The sequence below is a fragment of the Pogona vitticeps genome, chromosome 12 (genome assembly GCF_051106095.1).
Source record: "Pogona vitticeps strain Pit_001003342236 chromosome 12, PviZW2.1, whole genome shotgun sequence".
Lineage (NCBI taxonomy): Eukaryota > Metazoa > Chordata > Lepidosauria > Squamata > Agamidae > Pogona > Pogona vitticeps.
Window position 1 is genome coordinate 1,436,988 of NC_135794.1, and position 16,417 is coordinate 1,453,404.

At 46.9% G+C, this 16,417-nt stretch overlaps 1 protein-coding gene across 5 annotated transcripts in view; it reads right to left on the minus strand.

Moving 5' to 3' along the window:
- The window catches only part of TLN2 (talin 2), a 116,116-nt gene that overhangs the window by 78,166 nt on the left and 21,533 nt on the right, over nt 1-16,417 (minus strand). The gene's annotated exons all lie outside the window — the stretch shown is intronic.

Sequence of the window (16,417 nt, forward strand, 5' to 3'; positions counted from 1 at the left end):
AAGCAAGGCCCGCTCAGCGAAATGGGGCTTCCTCCCAAGAACGTAGGCAGACAACGCCCCAAATGGTCCTGGGTTCGCAGGTCCCTTTTGGTTCATTCTACTGTGTGAAGAGGTAGACCAGTGGTTCCCAACCTCGGGCCCCCAGATGTTCTTGGACTACAACTCCCAGAAGCCTTCACTATGAGCTGGGCTGGCCAGGATTTCTAGGAGTTGCCATCCAAGAGCATCTCTGGACCCAAGGTTGGGAGCCACTGATCTAGATCACTGCCCCAAAACCTTACTCTAAAAGCACCACTTTTACATCACTGAGAGAAAATGTATCTCTGAGAGGAAGGAAGGAAGGAAGGAAGGAAGGAAGGAAGGAAGGAGACCAGGATTGGGTGTGATCATGGCACTGCCTGGTTCTAACTGTGGATGAGCAGCTTAAAGGCTCCTGTTCTGCTCTGCTTTCTGCTGTTCTCAAGAGGTTCAGACTTGCAGCAGAAGCCAATGGGAAGGAAGGAGGGACTTTTCAGCACCTTGGAGAACTCCATAGGAGCAACCTCTTCGCAACCGGCAGTCTTTAATACCCCAGTCCCAGAGCTTCTTCTTAGGCTCCACCCCTTCCTACAAAATGGACGGCCCTAAAAGAGCTAGCTTGGGAGCTTGGAGGAACATATTTCCAAATTCTACTCAAGCTCCAAAGCCTAGGGGGGGGGGTGGCCTCGGGTGCTGTTCTACCTCGCAGGACAGTTGCAAGTATTTTCCTTTTTAACAAAAACTGCTCTGCGCACGCATGGCGATGCCTGACGCCTTTAACCTAAACGCTGATACATATATGAGAAGCAAATTCCCTAGGATGAAATCATTCAAAGCCTCTCCCGACCCCTACTTGAACTCCAAACCCTACAGAAGCAGTCAGAATGGCTCACAAGTCAACTCCAGCCAAGATGCTCTAACAAGGAAGTAGGCTGAGAATAAGCTTCTCTCCAGAGCTTAGAGAAGGTCCTTTAAAAAGAAGAAACTCTCAAAATACTCTCAACCATGCCAGCTGCAGGATACCTGGTGTTGTAGTAAAAAAAAAACTGCTCTTCCCACTATAACAATCTAGCGGCACTGACTGCATACCTCCCTCCTGCTTGCTGGCAGTTCCGGATCATGTAATTCTCACTGGCAACTACAAAACATCAAAGCCTATTGAAGAAGTCTAATGACAGAATCATAGAATGAATTGGAAAGGGCCTCTAAGGCCATCGAATCCAAACCCCTGCTCAGTGCAGGAATCCAAATCAAAGCAGATCTGAATAGAGGGTGGTCCAATTTTCTCAAGGTAACTGATTCCATTGTTGTACTCCTCTAACAGTTAGGAATTTTTTCCCTGATATTCAGCTAAATCTATCTCAGCACAGTCGTCTTTTCTCAAGGCTAAGCAGGCCTAGTACTTTCCGTCTTTCCTCAAAGGGCCTGGTTTCCAGTCCCCTGGATCATCCTCGTTACCTTATCAAACAATTAACTCTGGCATACCTTCCTCCCTGCAGTAGGCATGTGAGCATCAGAGGTTTCAGCCTCTCAGAGATGAGAGGTGAATAATTAAATGGTGAAATAAAGGGAAAATCTCTTTTCTTAGACCCAAGACTCTTCCCTACAAGCCGGCCATTCTGCTTAGCCAGAGTTCCTGGACGGACTGAAGAAAGTTGTTGACACACACCCAGCAAAATTAAGTGTAAATATGTTTGGAATCTGAAGCTAGGGAGTGGTGCAGAAATGGAGAGAAAAAACGCATGATTTCCAAATGCATTATGTTTTCAAAGCTGTCTGGTTTCTTTCAACAAGAGGCCTCCAGAGTTTGGCCAAAGGCATCTTTACACCCACTGTTTAGGTCCATCAACCGTTCGCTAGCGAATCTTTCACTTTTCACAGAGAGTCAATTTTATTTTAAAGGCTCGAATACATTTCGGTTTTGGAAGGAAGAGGAGTTTGGAACGAAACCCCAAAAGGCCACATCCGGATAAGTTCAACTCCGGCCAGCCCACGCTGTTCATTCTTGGGCACCATAAAAGTTCCCAAGGAGAAAAAAATATATGGGGTGTGCCCTATTTTTTTTTAATGGACAAATTCTACAGCATCTTTAGTTCATAAGAAGAAAGGAATTCTGAGCAGAAATGGATGTGAGTGGGCGGAAGGAAGGGGATCCACCACCCTCACTGTGGGAATGCTGACAGGTAGCCAGGGAGAGACCCCAAGTGTAGGGTGGGATAAACCTCTTTGGGCAGGGGAGTAACTTGTCTAAAACTGTAGAACACCTTCCTACTGATCTCTAGTTAACAGTTTGTAAAACTAACCAGCATTAGGTAAAGGTTCCCCTTGAAATTTTTGTCCAGTCGTGTCCGACTCTAGGGCGCGGTGCTCATCCCCGTTTCCAAGCTGCAAGAGCCAGCGTTTGTCCGAAGACAGTTTTCTGTGGTCACCTGGCCAGCGCGACTAGACACGGAACCAGCATTGCAAAGTATTTTAAAAGTTTCCCTTCCCGGCATGCAAAAATGCAGCCAAAATGACCATAAGATTTTTGCCAGCTCAACAAACAGTACAAAATGTAGAGGTGAATTTCCATTCCAAACATGCCAAAATTATTTGCTCTGTATATGTACATTAGGGAAGGTGGCAGAGATGGAGATAATATTTCCAGCAGTTATAATAAAAATAATAGATATATGGATGTCATCCATCTGACCCGTGGCCACTCTGGGCAGTTTACAAGCAATCAAAGAGCATGGTAAAAATGTATGCCTGCCTTGGGTCCTTTTGGGGAGAAAGGTGGCACAGAAATATTTTAAACAAATGAACAAAAATACAATTAATTAATTAATTAATTAATTACACTCAAAACAAAGTTACAGAAGGTTAAAAATGGCGGTTATAGAATAAAGCGACAATAGTCAACAGATAATTATTTATCATCATAGGTATGAAATTCTGCCTGAAAGCTTTTAAAAAAAGGTGCACGGAACCTCAGAACAAATCTATATTCTTATTCAATGACCATTATTTGTTATTAGTTCTTACATGGTGTTCAAAATTTGGACTTGACAATCCATAGGGTCCCTTTCTTTCCCTGGTCTGAAGGTCTAAGATTTATTAAAAGCAGGCTTGCAGCCCGGGACGCCTGCAGAGAAGCAAGCTGGGGTTTTATCTTTGGAACACCCTTGCCCTGAACAGTATGTGATCCTGGCAGCAGAGACTCAACCCTTTCCCAGCCACGGCAGCAGAGCCGCATCTAAGGGCAAGAATTCAGCAGATGTAAAGCAGTAGGGAAGGCCGCCAAGCTTCTGTCAATGACAGACAGTGCTCTAGGAACGCATGTACCAGCCAGCGGGAGACTTCCATAAGAGAGACTCTCTCTCTCTCAGCTGTCGCTAGCAGGAAGGCTGAATGCTCACTGGATTTGGCAGCTCACAACCAGACCTCAGAAAAATCTCCAGCTTTTTTGGACTACAAACCCCAGAATCCCTAGCAACCAAGAACACTCTTGACTCAGCCAAAGGTACTTAGGGGCTACCCTAAGCCTCACCCTGACCCATTAGCAGAAGGCTATCCATCAAATCTGCATGCATTTCAAATCTCAACTGTTTCACACAATGGTTTTCTTGCAGGCGCAAGAAAGGCAGGTCCAAAATGAATGAAGACACACATAACCGACACCCATGTTTGAAATTGTGAGGTTGATAAAGTAACCTTTCAAACTGGCCGTCAGTCGCCTTCCCCCATCTCTTCAAACCGTCATCAGCTTCTCCTGACGCTGCAGGAAAGAACAGATTCGACACAAGAAGCCACAGTCGTCATTTTCTGCAGCCAGAACGGGACGATCCCTTCAAATCTGTGGTGTTAATAGATGTCTCTAGGAAATGTTGCAATTGTACAGTATATGGAGGAGGGACACCAGCGCCTGGACGCTACAAGATGTTCGCTTGCCCTTCCGGGTCTCGGAAGGCCTTGTTGCATTAAGAGCTTTTTAGATCTAAATTCAGTCTCTGCTTCCCACCCAGGAAGCTGGGAATGGTGATGGATTCCCCCCACCCCCCCAGAGAAGGTGGTGGTAAGGAGGGCCAGAAATGGAAGAGGCTCGGCATAACTCGCGAGGGAGTGGAAGCCCATAAGGAACATTCCTGCCTGGGGTTTTTGTTAAAGAAGTATCACAGTATCCGCCAAAAATATCTGTGCAGTATTAGTCCAAATTTCTCAGTCTTGGGTTTACTCTGTTCATTTCACAACACCGGAGAAATGCTTTGCTCAGCAGCATTCAGGTGTCAACTTCTGGTTGTGATGTGCTGTCAATTTGTTTCTGAATTAGATGACCTCTATGTCCAAACACTCCGTTCATTTGCAGGCCTGCTCGGCTCTTGCAAACTCAAGTCTGTGGCTTCCTCGCAGACGAATCCATCTCAGGTTCAGTCTTCCTCTTTTCCTGCTGCCTTCAACTTTTCCTAGCATTATTGTCTTGTCTTCTCTGCTTCATACAAGACCCTCACTTTAGCCATCCTATTTCCAGAGAGAGTTCAGACAGGCAGGACGTGATCTAGAATTCTCTTATCCTTCTGGACACCACATGGCTCTGCTCCAACAGGACTTTGAATGAATCAACCTTTTTTTTTTCTATCAGTTTTCTTCACCGTCCAGCTTTCACACCTATACACACTTTAATTCAGTACCCTGTTCTCACAAGAGAGAGGTGGGGACCCACAGTAATGGGGTTCTTCCTCAGTGTTGCTCCTCACAGCAGAAAGCCAATCATGTCTTCCCCATCAAACAATGTTTTTTTAATTTGCTTCTGTTGCAGGAAATGAAGGAAACGCGATGTGCATTTTGGAAAGGGGACATTTATTTCTGCCATAAAATAAAGCAGCTGCACAGAAGACCATGATTAAAATCCCTGCCACTTTGATTAGTCCAAAAGGGAAGCAGCAACATTAAAATCAATAGAGGGAGTAAATATTTTATATCATTTCTCCGAGATGTGCAAGGGGGGGGGGGAAGGAAGCCACTAGAGGATGGCAAATGCTCTTAAAATGGCATGCTAATAGAGATGCACCCGTTAAGAAAGAGACATACCGTCCAACTGTTTCAGCTTATGCAAGGTTAGGTCCTGGAACGAAAGCCAAACGAGCTTCAGACAAATCAGCTTCTGCCAAAAATGAGGTGGCTTAACTTTTTAAATTGGCCTTAGAGACGAAGCACTGGGCTCGGAAATAAGCAAAGTAATTGGGGGTTTGAAGAACGTTCCTGTAACCGGCTCTGACAGCAGAGGTTTGCTCAGGTCTGTGCAGAGAGAGTCCTGTTGGATGCTCTGAGGCCACAGATGTTGGGGCTCGGTGCAAATCAAAGACTTCGTCCTGCTCCACCTTCTGCGGCACAGATCTTCCATGCGAAAAAATTCAAGATGGTGCCTGTCCTGATTATTTATTTATTTATTTATTTATTTATTGGACTTATATACCGCCCCATAGCGCTACAAGTACTCTCCGGGCGGTTTACAATTTTAATTATAAAGGCTACACATTGCCCCCCCCCCCAAGCAAGCTGGGTACTCATTTTACCGACCTCGGAAGGATGGAAGGCTGAGTCAACCTTGAGCCGGCTACCTGGGATTTGAACCCCAGGTCGTGAGCACAGTTTTAGCTGCAGTACAGCGTTTTAACCACTGCGCCACGAGGCTCTTATAAAATGATTATAAAAAGATTATAAAATGAATGAGAAGTCCCTGTTCATAAGAAACCGCCCCTGTAAAATCTGGAGGCATTTCTGTTAGAGGTGGGAACGGCCTTCGCGCTGAAAGCCTAACCCAGCCTGCAGGTACGTTGCCCACTGAGCCCACGGAGAATCTTGGCCAAGCGCTGCTCCCTGCAAGCAAGGAACGGCCGCTGTTCTTTCCGATCAGTGATCGGGGATAACGGAAAGACCAGTTGGGATAATCAACCGTGTGTCCCATCAGATTGGACCCAAACTGGGTCTCATTCTAAAAGGGGTTAGGGTTCGCATCTTGGAAAAGTTACTTTTTTAGAACTATCGTACTTAGAAAGAGAGGAAACGGTGACCCTCTGGGTCCACCTCCTTTAGTATATTCTCAGGTCTGACAGCTGGGGTTTGGGCAGAAATTGTTTTTATAGGGCACGCAGACTGCCGGGATTGAAGCAGGAAGGTTCCTGTCCTTTCTCATCATCTGGTGCCGGGAATCTTCTTATTTGGAAATGCTCGAGAGCAGAACCTGGGGCATTTCTGAGGCATCGTGGTGGCTCTTCCGACCCTGCTGAGGCATCTCTCCTTTCCCGGATATCCCAGGCCCAGAAGCCCTTATGTTCTGCCCTTGTTCAGCCTCAAAGCTCTGCTTTTCCCTCCCTCCCTCTGCCTCTTTGTAACTGTGCAAGGCCAGGCCTACGTTACTGCTGCAAGGAAGTCAAAGCTGGTGATGACCAACATCTGAGATTAAGAGCATGTAGCAGCCTGGACCAGCCCAGAGGAAACATTCCTCAAGAATCCCATTATTATCATGTTCCTGTTGTGGCTCTACCACACCACACTGAGGGGAGCATCTTTACACCCCACGGAGAGAAAACCAGAACACCATTCACTTTTATTTGTCTGTAACAGAGGGGTGATGGGGGGGGAAAGGGGAAACGGAATGCATAACATTCCCGAGTCACTGGGATTTTATTCTAAGCAAACAAATTAGTAATGTTTTGGGTGTGTTGTCTCAAGCAGAGCATTTCATCCATTAAATGGGAAACAGCTTGCATTTTGGACACAGAAAGGAAAGAGGAGGGGAAGAAAAAGAAATGCACAAGAGCCTACATTAATTCTTAAAGAAATGTTGTGCTTTCTGACCTATTTCATGGGCCACCCGCTTTGGAAATGTTTAAGGAGATCCAGAAGAAGGTATATACCTCTTTTCATCATCATCATAATTTTAAAACTGCAGAGCAGGAAGGGACCCTGCGGATCATCTAGCCCATCCCCTGCCAAGAAGGCAACATGGGGGGGGGAGGAATCAAACGGCCAACCTTACCTAAACCACTGAGCTATCCAATGGTTCAAATACAATTTCTTGTGAAGCCACCTTTATTTATTTATTTATTTATTTATTTATTTATTTTATTAGATTTCTACCCCGCCCACCTAGACCAAAGGTCTACTCTGCGTGGCAGAGCAGACTTTCATATAAACGCATGCGCACCCCCCATTTATCTTTTGATGAAAAGTAGGATCCACAACTCTATGAAGCCCCAGCTCCCTTGCCTGTTTTTCTGTCTCGGGTTGCATACAAATGAAAACCGCTGCTTGGCAAAAGATGTACGACCCAAACACAGGTGCTCTGACTCCAAAGGAAACCCAGTTGCATTTGGTGGGATTCCTCCAAAGCAAGCAGGGAGGCCTACTGGTCATTCCCACTGCAACCTCTGAAGTCAACAGAGCAAACCACCTGAAACTAGCGTAGAAGCAGAGGCTTCAAGCTAAATCTGAATCCAACTTGTGCCTGAGTTATACTCTTGTTTTGCCATGTTACCGCAAAACGGCAAGCCAAGACAAGTTGTACTTCATGGTCAGATGGTAAGAACACCCCTGCCATGCCAGACTCGACATCCCTAAGTGGGAAACCTACCTGCTCATTGCTGCTGACAAAGAGCCCACAAAAAGAAACCAAGACAAATGGGCAACAGCCCTCTCCAACTTAGGGTTTCTGCCTAAAAAATGGGCACGCCATGGAGCCAGCACAACTAGTGACTCGCGGCAGCCTTATCCTGGCATATTTCTGTTCGCGTCAAGAGTCAGCAGCCTCTTCTGCCTCTGATACCCACCCCACCCTAGCCATTGTGCTCTGGAAGTCTTAGGAAACCCTCCAGAAGCAGCTGTTTGGCATCGCGGAGGGCTGTAGCAGAAGAACAGGAGAGCAAACATTGCAATTCCACGGGCACTGGCTACAGAAATACATAGCTGTACAGTTGCCATTGCTTCTTTGTGGGCAAAATTCTGATTACCACCCTAATCAGCGTTTACAGACCAAATGAGATGGAAGCATCCTTTCTATCCGTGCCTCAGGCAGCAAATATCCTTGGGACATCCCCCCCCTGCAGGGGGCAACCAGCCTTTTGCAAAATTACTCTCTCTTTGCAAAGGACGCTCCTCCATTAAAAGCATCTTCACAGTCAAGTGGTTTCATTAAGTATTCAAGCCCCTACAGTAGAGAACATCTCTATCCTCATTCTTATGGTTTCACTTCAGATCTTTTAGCCAATTAAGCCTTTGACACTCGCTCCTCATTCTCCACCCTCTTCTGCATGTATTTTCTTACAATCTTCTACACAATACAAGCTCATTTGTGCATTCCATGGGGTGCAGACCGGTGGCGATAAATTCATGAAAATAAACTTAAATATGAGAACTGTATCTCTAAGGTGTGTGTGCTTTATTCTGTCAGTAATTAATAAGAAAAACTCAGGTCTGAATTTTTTTAAAAAATGCCAAATTATTATCTTCTTTCTTTTCTCCAATACAAATTAAAAGTTAAATTTATTTTTCCATTTGGCTATTTTAAAAAACAAACAAACAGATAACATTCTTTGGCTATTGTTTTTTCACTGCTCATTCCAACCTCGGTGATTCCACCCAAAAATGAGCTCATGAAACTTAAAACGGCATTTCTTTCACTTAATCTGAGTTGGAAACCGGACTCACCAAGGGACAAAACACCGTTCTGCAATTCCTCAGATAGCCATGCTGAGTTTTTCCTCCCTCGTGAGATCTTGTGGGTCATTCCTCAGCATCTACACAGCTTTCCCACCCTTGCATTTTAAAATCTGCAAGGACTTTAAAACTAAAATATGCTGGTGTTTTCGACTCTGCCCCTTTTTTTCTTTGGCCCTCTTTCCAGCTGGGATGTGTCTCCCTTCCCAAGGATGTGCCTGAATGGGAAATTAGCCCCTTGGACTCGCAGAGATGTTCCCAACCTGAGCACAAATGATCAGAAGCACAAGCGGGTCCAAATACTAAGCCTGTTATTCTTTCCGTAATTTTCCTTGCTGTGCTCCAAAATGCCGTGTTGTGACTGGACATCCCTTCCCAAGTGGATGTAGCCACATCAACCCTTTCGTCCAATATCAAAAGAGACATGTGTCTCTCATCCTCTCATCTCTATCCCAGAACTTAAGTACTTTGATTTTGAACGCCTAAGGGCTCCGTCAGGCAAGGGAGGTTTCCTGGGGTTCGATCTACGCACTGCACAGAGTTCCCGAGGTCCTTCTCCCAGCCAACCCATATTCTGTGGTGGAGCGCATACTTTACATACAGAATATGCCACAGTCGAGTCACTGGCCTCTTCATTTAAAAGGGGGTCAATAGCAAGGGATGGGAAAGAACTCCTTCTGAGAACTGGGAGAGGAACGCATCGCAAGGGCAAGGAGCCCAACCGGCATGTTGTAGAACAGAAAGCAAAGCCAAGACATGAGCAAGTTCACTGCTTATTCGCAGGGAGGGGAGGAACTGGACGGTTAGCTGTTGGTACAGCAAATCCCACGAGAACCGAGGGCATCCAGTAATTTGCTCAGAGCACTTGAAATTGATCAAGGCAGACTCATTTAGAATTCTTGTCTAACTGGAAGGGGGGAAAAAAGAGGGAGGGGGTGGACGGGACTTCCTTTCAAAAGGATTTTCTGCCAGGCCTTGCCGTAAAACCTGCACATGAAAGCAGAACTGCCTTCTGGCTAATGTACAGCAGCTGCAGCATCAGGCTGAGGATGCAAGGCACATTTTTACAGGAGCAGCAGCATGAAGGGTGTGAAGAACCAAGCAATTCAGGGGTGGGGGGGAATCACATTTGTGTGATTTGTTCTGTTCTCTAGTGCAGGGGGAAAAATATGTCAAAGTCAATATTTTCATTTCAAAACATGGGTTAGTATTCTTGTTCTGATAATGTATTGCTATCTGGTTGGCTGTTCGGTGCAATATAGGAAAAAGAAGGAGCATTTTAATTTATTCCGTTTCACTACCAGAGTATCCTGTAAGATCACCTCCAAGCAGAAATTAGCTATGGCTGGGAAAGAAGTAAAAAGAGAATTGAAAATACTGTCAAAAATCACTCTGCAGGAAGGATCACCGTTTGGGAACCCTGTTCTAAAGCATGGTTCCCTAGCACAAGAGAAGGCAACGCTGGCCCTCCATATGCTGTTGAACTGTAACAACCGTTACTCTGTGCTTGGAAATGTTACTACAAGAACCATCAGTCAGAGCTTGAAAAGGCCAGCTGGGGATTCTGGGAGCTGTAGTCCAAAAAGCAAACTTCCCAATCTTTGCCATTAAGTTGCTTGGAAGTTGCAGATAAAACAGATGAGGGATCAAGGGGGCTGTAGTCCAACAACGTCTTCAAATGTGTAGCTGTCCAGCTCTAGTTGCTGATCATGCAGGGCCATCTGCTTCCTACTCTAATCCCAGGGATGGCTCCTCCTACATTATTCCGCTCTTCAAGGATCCTAACCTATCAGGGATCACCCAAAAAAACAAAAACAGAGATGCAAAAAAACATCTGCAAAGCAGTTGGTGCCAAAAGCCACCAAGGACGATGTGCTTTGTTGCTTTCCGATACATGGGGACAAACGGGCACACTTTTGGCTCAGCGCTACCAAGGCCATAAATAGGAGGAGGGACAACCAGGAGCAGAGGTAGCGCAACAACCACCGCTCTGCCTTCCAACACGACAAAAGACGCCTCTTCGGCACACCCAGGAGATAGGAGGAGCCAGAAAACGATGCACTGATAGAGGATTTTCAGAGTCCCCGGATTTAGCACAACCTTGGACCAAGGAACCAGGCACAGTTAGGTCTGAGGCTGCCCCGGTGCCTCCCATTCTCAGGTTCCTGACACGGGACATGTTACGGAATTTGGGAGGCCGTTTCCCTGCTGGCACACCCTGGGACCGCTCTGGATGGATAGATGGAGCCATCAGCGGTTATTACTTGCCGTGTCTGATAAGCAGGTCTTCAAAAGAAGTGATGCATTCAAGCCTTCCCCAAGAGGAAAGATACAGCCTTTTAACATATAGCACGGGACTTCATATTGATTTCAAGAAAAAAACCCACATCAATATAGCTAATGGATAAGAAAAACACTCTACAGCTTCTGCTAAATGAATTCAAACATATGGATGCGAAAGGACCCAATTCTGACCGGTGCAAGGGGTCCATTACTAGCCTGCCTGACCAAAGTTAACCCATTAACTTGGTTGTTTTGCTCTGTTCATTGATATACCCTGGGGAGGAGGAGGAGGAGGAGGAGGCAGAGAATCTGGCCATGTGGCTTACACCAGCGGAGATAATTACACCCATGTCCTAAGCAAAGTGACAGCACTTGGAAGGGGGGGGGGTCAAAGCCTTCATCTAAGACACACAAAAGATGCAATTAAAACTTCACACCACATTCCCAGCCGGTCTAAAAGAGAGATGCAGTTTCCAAAACAGGACACAGAGGACAGGACAATCCGAAAGCCACCACGGGCAATCATCCCCTAGTGCCTACTTTGCATCGCAGATCATGGCTTTTACAACAACTACGTTAACTCAACAAGTAAGTGCTCTCCGGAAGAGGCTGCTACAGATGATGGGTGGCGGTGATGGTAGAAGGTCTTTCCAACTCAAATACAATTGCACTAGAAGTGCAGGGTAAAAAAATGTACAGGGGAGGTAAGAGTGGCCCCTCAAAAGCCAAGCCTACTCAGATGTGTGCAGCTTCCCCAATGACGTCCACATCAAGACACCTTCCACTGGGTAGCTTCTGGAGCTTGGCCTTCTGATAGCTTGGTGGTTTAGGACTTGGTTGGGAATTCAATTCCCCCACTGTGCCTCCTTGACTAGGGCTAGACTCAAGAATCCAGCTTTGGAGTTCTAAGATTATTATTAGACGCCTGCTTCTTGGGAGGAAAGCAATGACAAACCTCGACAGCATCTTAAAAAGCAGAGACATCACCGCATAGTCAAAGCTATGGTTTTTCCAGTAGCGATGCATGGAAGTGAGAGCTGGACCATAAAGAAGGCTGGCTGCCGAAGAATGGATGCTTTTGAATTGTGGTGCTGGAGGAGACTCTTGAGAGTCTCCTGGACTGCAAGGAGAACAAACCTATCCATTTTGAAGGAAATCAACCCTGAGTGCTCACTGGAAGGACAGATCCTGAAGCTGAGGCTCCAATCCTTTGGCCACCTCATGAAAAGAGAAGACTCCCTGGAAAAGACCCTGATGTTGGCAAAGTGTGAAGGCAAGAGGAGAAGGGGACGACAGAGGACAAGATGGACGGACAGTGTCATCAAAGTGACCAACAGGAATTTGGTACCAAACTCTGGGAGGCAGTGGAAGACAGGAGGGCCTGGCGTGCTCTGGTTCAGGGGGGTCACGAAGAGTCGGGCATGACTAAACAACAACAGCAGCTTACTCAAGTTTGGCCTTCCGGACCTCTGCTTGGAAATCAGTTAGAATTAACATGCCAATGTTAAAAGCCACACTTGTGTGTTAAACGGGAGGTGGGCCAAACATAGGTCTGTAATCTTTTGAAGGTTACACACAAAAAGTAACATTAATATGCTACTTCCCAGGAGTGTTGTTCTCAAACAATTAGAGACATCCCTTCGTTTGCTTCCCACTTTAATGCAAGAAGTAGCAACTTCAACGTTAATGCATTTGCAACCTCCGCACAGGCTAAGCTTTCATTTAAATTTATTTCTTTATTTAAAAATATTTCTATCTCGCCTTTCTCTCCAGAAAAGGACCCTGAGCTCTCTTGTCTTAGATCAAATCACGCCTGAACTCGAGTCTCTGGAGGCAAAAACGTTGAAGCTGAGACTGTCTTGCTTTGGTCTCATCCTGAGAAGGCAGGATTCCCTGGAAGAGACGAGAATGTTGGGAAAGGTGGAGAGGCAGCAGGAAAGGAGGAGGACCAGCTCCAAGACTCCCCCAGGCTTGAATCTACAAGAACTGAGCAGGGCTGTTGAGGACAGGGACTTTTTGAGGATCACATATTTATAGGATCGCCATAGGCATGTAACAACAGCAACGCATAAGGAGCAAGTTTGTTTTGTTCTGCAGCATGAAATCCAGCAATACCTCCAGGTCTCCTGAACATCCATGTTAGTCCACACCTCGATCCAAGAACACTGCTTTTTAAAAGCATTTGATCAGGGCTGGGTTTCCAAAAAAACCTTTTTGAAGGACTCAAAAGATAACGAATTCCAGCATAGTGGCCCGTTTTAAACTAGTTTATGCTCATTGTCCAAAAAGGAACTGCCGGCCTGTCAGGAGGAGGAGGAGGAGGAGACCCTGGAGAAACTCCGTCCGCAAGGGCAGAGGCTCAAGAAAGCCTGGCTCATTTAATGAGCCATGTGTAGGTGGACCCGGATGAATCATCCCCTTCGCTGGCGGTATTTAGGCATGTATAGATGACGGGTTGGGTCCCCAAGGGTGCCTTCACGGCTCTGCACAGCTGGAGTTTAGTAAATGGGAGGCGGACTGGCTGTCTCTGGCTGTTTCGGCAACGACCCGGGCTGTGGCTGGAGGGGCGAATGCCACTGGAGGAAAGAGGGGAAATCCTGGCCGTTGACGTTCATCATCGTTCCAGCCCCGAAGTGCCTCGGTAGACAACGTGAGACCAGGGGGAGCCCTTGTGTGATGTCACAAGGCAGACCCCCCCCCCCGTGCAACCACTGTAAAATCAGGCGTGTGGGTGGGTGGGGGTCTGCCTCTGTGTGCAGGTAAGAAAGAGGGCAACGTGGATTTCCTGCGCGGCCATCTAAACAATCGTCAGCTGTGCAACGTGCAAGCAAGCCCCTTCCTGCTGAGCTTGCAAACTCCTGTCGCCATTTAGGAGTCAGGAGGAGATGATGAGAGCTCAGCCATTAATCCATGAAACATGTGGTCCCAAGGGACGTTTTTACCACCCACAGCAGCTGTAATTTAGTAAACAGACGGGCAACGTGGTCGCTTCCTATTTCAGTAACAAAACAAGATGCTGCCTCAAACACAACAAAGCCAAGGATCAAATCGGGCTCTTTCTCTCTCTCTCTCTCTCTCTCTTTCACCCGCTGGACTAGAGAGGGGTCTCCCCAGCTGGAGGCCCAAGGAAACCCAGCCATTTCCTTGAGACTTCGGCTGGATTCACAGCCTGGCTGGCTACACATGATCTCTTGCATTGTCTTAACCTCTTGTAAAACTGGCATGGAGACAATTTAACAGAAACACATGGGATAAAAAGGTGCCACATTTGATAAAGGGATCTTTGGGGCCACCATGTTTGCGGGAGAGGTAGTTGGGGGCCCCCATCTCCGCCTTGGAGGAAATTCCCCTCCCCAGCATCGCCACTAACGGCCGTCCCTGGAAGAGCATCACCCGTTTTTGCACAGTAGGAAGCGTTCCGTTCCTTTGCCCTTGGAGGCCGGCTGCCTCGAAGCTTTTCCAAACGGTAAAAGACAACAGTGGTGGGCCATTCCAGCCTCTTTGCATGGCATGAAAATAAAACGCTAAGCCTCGTCCCCTTACAAAAACAAGCCCTGACACACATGACCCAGTCCTGACACAAATCTGAACCAATTCCACATCGACACGTTGTGGAGAAACTGGTTTCAGCTGCAAGGAAAAACGGAACTTCTCTTTTACAAAAACAAGCCCTGACACACATGACCCAGTCCTGACACAAATCTGAACCAATTCCACATCGACACGTTGTGGAGAAACTGGTTTCAGCTGCAAGGAAAAACGGAACTTCTCTTTTCTCTGCAACCAGGTGGGGAACCAGACCCCTTTCCCCCACACACGGCTAGCAGTCGCTGAGAGAGGGAAACTCTCTCTCTCTCTCTCTCTTTCTCTCTCTCTTCTTGTTCTGGGATCCCAATTAAAGGATGTGTACAATGTTATTCCGATAGCTATTACCTTCAAGCTTAGATGCCTGGAAAAGGAGTGTGTAATTTGGCCCCTAATTTTGCAATCTATCATTCACCTATCAAAATACACCCACTCCTGCTGTCTGCAGGGAAAGCCCGGGCGGTGTAGTGGACAGAATGTCAACTAGGACCCAGCAGACTTGGTTTCAAATCCCCGACTGGCTACGGAAGCTTACTGTCGGCTGGCAATGGTAAGCTACTCCTTGACCATCCTATAAAGCTCTGAAACCCTGGAAGGGTAGTCAAAACTTGGAAGCAACCTGACAGCCCAGGACAACACAACAATGCTCCCGAGAATCCTCTCCTTCGGATTTCTAGCAGCTTTTTCACACGAGTGTGATGAACCAAGCAAAACGTGTGTACAACACTTTCCTGCAAATAATGCCATTTACACAAAAGGATGGTGTCCCTTTCTCTGTTTCACAGACCGCTAGGAGCCCGGAAGCATTTGTTGGTCTCTTGCTAAACGCTCAGCCAGGCCTTCTGTGCTTCTCGGAGGAAAGGGCCCCAGTTTCGCCCAGAGGCATTTTGTACCAATTGCAAAGACCTGGATGGGGAAAGAGCTTTGTCTTGCTTTGGTGCGGGCTCTCAGAATGACTCAGTTGAGGGGATCTCCTTGGATCAAGGCAGCCTAAATCAAGGCAAACGAACAACCCGGTGGCTGTTCATCATATTCCGAGTCTGGGCTGTACCACTTTATGGTATGGCCACCAATTTCCTCCTGTGAAAAGATACATCACCAAATAAAAGCGTAGTGTGGGCAGACAAAACTTTAGACCAGAAACATTTTCACACCACACTTTGCATATGGTGCCGTTGTGTGCATACATGCGCGCATCTAGGAACATTGATCCCGAGAGGTCCCCGATGCAATCAGAAGAGGCATGGCTCAAACTCCCATTTATTCCCTCAACGAGATCTCAGCCCCGTGCCATTTCCACAATGGGTGCTGTTCAGAGAATACAATGGCTCCTGGCAGGGATGCTAGCTATCTCCATGGCATTTTTTTCATGAACCTGCTCCAAATCGGTTACTAGAATCATCTGTCACTGCAAGACAGAGCCAGGCCATTAAAACGGGAGTCTGGTGTACGTAAGGCACCATTCTTTGATTCTGGCATACACTTCAGCCCCCTATGAAGAAGGGATATAGCACAGAAGGGACAAAGCACAGAATGCCTGCTCACAAGGGCATATGTTCCAGCTCCGTTATCAGATCCGAAATCCCATGTAACATCCTTTAGCGCTTTTCCCATTCTGCTTGGGAAAGCAAGGGGGTGCTGCCTTCACGCTCCAGCCCTCGGTACGCAGAGAGGAAAAATAACAAGGTCTGCCCATGCCTTGCCCAGGACCAGATCTTGCTCCTTTGTCTCCATATTCCAGGGAACTTCCCCGTGGGTTGTTGTACCCCATGGGAGCTGATCCGTCTGCCCCCTTCAACAACATCTCAAGAATTAGGTCCCAAAGCAAGCACTTCAG